The sequence below is a fragment of the Giraffa tippelskirchi genome, chromosome X (assembly GCF_054371585.1).
Source record: "Giraffa tippelskirchi isolate mGirTip1 chromosome X, T2T-mGirTip1v1.2.pri, whole genome shotgun sequence".
Lineage (NCBI taxonomy): Eukaryota > Metazoa > Chordata > Mammalia > Artiodactyla > Giraffidae > Giraffa > Giraffa tippelskirchi.
In genome coordinates, this window is record NC_137289.1 from 131,994,630 (window position 1) to 131,999,656 (window position 5,027).

Here is a 5,027-nt window from a genome sequence, read left to right on the forward strand (position 1 = left end):
CATGCTGCAGTCCATGGGGTCACAAAGAGTCAGACACGACTTAGCAACTGAACAACAACAACTCTCCTATGGCCCCAAAGTCTAGTTTGTCCTATGTTAACCCCACTCTTGGGGTCTCTGGCTTCGGTTTGGTTATTTCTTAGATTTCCCTTATGTAATGACAGTGGCAGTGATTTAATACGTAAGAAGCAAGCAGCAGAAGGGATTTTCTAGGCAGAAACAACATATTGACTAATAACATAAGACAGTAAGGGTTGGTACTCATAAAATCAAGAAAACAAGGCTGAGTGACTTAAAACATGCTGCAGACAAATCCTAGTTAAATTTTGGAAAAATAAGAAGGGCAGAAAAGTGCATATTGATCACTCTCTCTGAGGAATGGCACGGACCTCAGAGATGCTATAACCATGAAGAACTGTCTTATCTATGAAACAGACAAGACAATTTATTGAATCCCTTACCACAGGTGAGTATCCTACCCACAAAACACAAATATTTATCTTTGTATCTGAACAATGCCTCTCTGAGATACTGAGGAAAAGAAGCTACTGGAAAGAGATTAGTCCTTCTCCCATCCTCCCCCTCATTTGAGGCAAGTCGTCATCAGGGCGCCGAGCTGCTGGCAAAGCTTAGCTATTGTAATGGTGACCCCCAGTGGCAGCTGTTTGCAAGTGAAAGACTGGCATCATTTCTCTGCCAAGGATGTCAATTTTATTAAAATGCTTTCTTTAAGAAGGATATTGGCAATTTTGTGGAACTGTAATAAAAACTAATTGTGTGTTGGTTCCAAAAAATCAATATCCTCTCCTCTGCTTTATTGTCACTAGTTAAACCCATGAGTTTTCCTTTCAAAACAGACTCTTTGTAAAGTAAGAAGTACAGTTTCCGCTCAGCAATGGCGAGCTGGCAATTTTCTCCAAGAAAGAGGTGAAAAGGAGGCCTAAATCAGACCTGGGTTCACTCTGAAGGGGTTCAGAAGGAGTCTCCTCCACTGTGCCACACTGGCTTGTGGATTATTTTGAGCTGAAGACAATCAAGGCCCAGGGACTTTCCTGGTGGTCCAATGGCTAAGACTCTGCTCTCGATGCAGGGGGCCTGAGTTTGATCCCTGGTCAGGGAACTAGATCCCATAGGGCACAACTTACAAGCCCACATGCCACAACAAAGACAGAAGATCCCATGTGTCACAAGTAAGACCTGGCACAGACAGATAAGTAAATAAGACAATCAAGGCCCAAAAGACTCAGAATTGCCTTTTACCTATAGCAGAGGGCCTGGCTCAGAGAGAGAGCTATTAGCAAGAGAGAACTCTTATCTGAATGACCTATCTGTATGGCAGGACAAACATCTAATTACCAATATCCACTCTTCTTATCATCCTGTGATTTACCCTCTTCCTCTTTGAAACCCCAGGTCCCAATCCCATTCCTTAAGTAAGGATGGCATATAAGCCTCAAATGCCTGACTTACTTTTGGTCTCCTATTTTTGGGGAGTCCAAAGATATACATAATTACATTTGCTTTTTTCCCATTAATCAGTCTTTTGTCAATTTAATTGTTAACCAGCCAAAGAACCTCGAAGGGTAGAAGAAAAAATTTTCCTTCCTCCCCTATGACCTATACCCCTGCAGTGGCCAGTGGGTTCTGAGAGTCAATCTTAGTGAGAATTCAACCAGCAAATGTTTACGTAAGTCTAACTGAAATTTGGAAAGATAAGTCACTGAGGGCTCTATTAGATGAAAGTCACATTAGAGTACCCTTAAAAACTTTAATATGATGTATAACTATTGAAATTGACTAAATAGATGTGCTTGGTAGACAAATTGTGGTTATCAATCTTTGCTGCATATCAGAATCACCAGGGAAGCCTTTGAGAGTCTTGAAGTCCAGGTTATAAGGCAGACTAATTACATCATAATTACTAGGGCAAGAGCACAGGCATCAGTATCTTTCTTTAAAGCTCACTGATACCAAGCTACTCCCACACGCAGCGAAGGTTGACTGGCTGCCAGTGGAATTGCTGGGTTTTCGGCCAAATTCCATGGACAGAGAAGCCTGGCGGGCTACAGTCCGTGGGGTCACAGAGTCAGACACTACTGAACAACTGATCATGCACGCGTTACCTAACAGGTAGTTTACTGATCTTGAAAATACTGGGGACTTCCCTGGTTGTCCAATGGCTAAGACTCCGAGCTCCCAATGCAGGGGGCCTGGGTTCAATTTCTGGTCAGGGAACTAGATCCCACATGCTGCAATTAAGAGTTTGCATGCTGCAATGAAGACTGAAGATCCCCCATGCTACACATTAAGATGCCAGCACAACCAAACAAACAAATAAATAAAAATAAATATTTTAAAAAAGAAAATACAAGAGTTTTCTATTAAGAGTCTATTACACTATCACTTGGTGAGTCTCTTTAAGAATTCCAATGTCCAGGCTGCACCCCTGACTGATTTGATTAGAATTTCTAGGGACTGAACTCTACCAGGACATCAATGTTTCTTAAAGTTTCCCAGGCACAGTCAAGCACAGACAAAGGCAGTCAGGGTTGAGAAATACTGCACACTCAAATACTGAGAAAGAGCGATAAAAAACCCTAACTTGGCAACATTAAATCATTTTAAAGTATTCTTGTTGTTTAGTTGCTCAGTGGTATCTGACTCTTTGGGACCCCATGGACTGCAGCACATCAGGTTTCCCTGTCCTTCACTATCTCCCGGAGTTTGCTCAAACTCATGGCCATTGAGTCAATGATGCCATCCAACCATCTTGTACTGGAGAAGGGAATGGCAAACCACTTCAGCATTCCTGCCTTGAGAACCCCATGAACAGTATTTTAAAATATAGCATTTGTCTATTACTGACTGTTCTTTGAGGCTACAAAGAGATGCCCCCAAGGACTTGGAAATACAGAAAGACTGTCTTCTGAAAATAAACACAGAAAGGTGATAAGGAGTTTTAAGTTAGTTAACCCTGTGGGCGGGAGCAGGGGACAGACTCAAAAGGTTAAATAAGCAGTCTTCTCCAAAGCTCTAGCCCAGTGCTTCCAACTCTGGCTACACATTAGAATCACCTAGGGAGTTTCTGAGATGTGCCAAAGCCCGAGTTCCAACCCCAAGGCTTTTGATTTAATTGATTAAATTGATATATTTAAAAGCTCCCCAGGTGATTCTAATGTGCAGCCAGCATTGAGAACCACTGCCCCAGGCAAACCAGGAATATGTCAATGTGCCAAAACTGCAATGCAGACTACAGCACCAGTGCTGAGAGAATGAAGAGAACGTGGCTATTTACAGAACATCACAATGAAGCATAAATAAAGACGATGGATAAACATGAGATACCAACAATAGGTACACAGTCCTGTCAGAGCAAGTGTTTGCCAAGGGGACTTCAAGTATCCTGATTCCTGTAGTAAATAAGCAAGAAGATTTGTTTCTCTATTTTAGTTGAGGGACTTTCCACGACATCATCTTTGGCAAAGAAAATTTGGGATGATGAACTGAAATGATCACAGTTGTGGACGCAGACACTGGGTATTCCTAGGGCTCAGACAGTTATTTCTCATGGGCTCTTAATTAACTAGCATCCTGCAGTGCCTGTCTCCATTTTTCTGTGCATTTACCCAAAAAATATTCCTGACCAAGGTCATGGCTAAACCCAGTCAACCTTCCCTCCTAAACACTTGGCCACTTCCACGTACAAATTTCAACATTTATAACTGTGGGCTTTTAAATAATGGCTCATGTATTATTCATTATTTTTGAAAAAATATAAATACTAAAGATTCTTATTAAATAAGTCCTTAATTTTATTCCCACAAACACGAATAATTGTTATCAGAAATTAAGTTGCAGGCAACTGATAATCTCTGCCCTTAATTATTTTCTATTATCTTTTTCATCCTTCTATGAATTTTTACAAAGTCAAAACTTCTTATTTTGTGGAGGGAGTTTCATTCTTTTCTACTGGTACTCTGATTAATTTTCAGTTTTCAAAATTAAAATTTCCCACCTGCAGATCTGATAATGTAGCCATGCACAGCTTTCCTCTCAAAAGCATAAACTGGTTGTTTTGAGGGCTCTCATCAAAGCACTCAATCTTACCCTCAATGTTGTCCAACTGCTAGTTGAAACAATGGATATAAATGCAGAATATTTCTTCATATTTTAGAAAACAATACCTATAATCTTGATCACTATCCTTATAATGTTTCAAAGCAATAACTTCTTTTTAAAATTTAGGTATAGGATCTTTTCCTCTCGTTGAACAGAAATTTCTTTCTAACAGTCATTGAAATCAGTGTCCCTGTTTCTACTGTCTTGTCTTCATTACTGGGAAACACAGAACCCTAGGAACAACTTTAAATGTTTCAGTGATTTGAGGAGTTAATGGTATATAAGGGAGTGAAGCAATCAGATATCAGTAATGTCATTATGAAGTTTGGCTCTGAAAGGAAGGACAGATTATAGTGACAGAAAGGGAATAAATGGTCAAGAAAGGGTTTGGGGGTTTTATTGAGTTTCTAAGATAGGGCACAGGAGAGCAGACAAATATTAGAAAATGTACTTCCTAAGAGGTTAGGAGTCACTGGCATCCAGAGGATGGGTGAAAGCGTAGTTTCAGCTACTAGAAGGTATATTCTCCATTTAGACAGGCCAGAAGTTTTCATCCAACTCAGTGTGAAGCAGAAGCTGAAGAATTTTCCCTTATGAGATGCACAGCAGTAGGCAGAATTATATACAAAGTGAGTGAAGAGATGATGGAGTAGTAAGTTTGAGCAGAGTGCTGATGTACACAGATGCTAAAATGCCTAATGGGAAAGAGTCAATGTGGACAGCCAGCTAAGGGTGGAAATTGTGAATCTGTAGCAGCACCAAGCTTAAAGGAATGAAAGTATCTCTAGGGGAGCCCAGAGGCCCAGATTTAAAGTTCCAATGGCATACAGGGACTTCCCAGGTGGTCCAGTGGTTAGGACTCTGTGCTTCCACTGCAGGGGGCATGGGTTCAATCCCTGGTCTGGGAA

General features: G+C 40.8%; 1 non-coding gene across 1 annotated transcript; it reads left to right on the forward strand.

The window, feature by feature from the left end:
• The first annotated feature begins 4,954 nt into the window (after positions 1-4,954).
• On the forward strand, positions 4,955-5,027 carry TRNAG-UCC (transfer RNA glycine (anticodon UCC)). Its single transcript has one exon. It is a non-coding gene; the product is annotated as a tRNA-Gly (tRNA).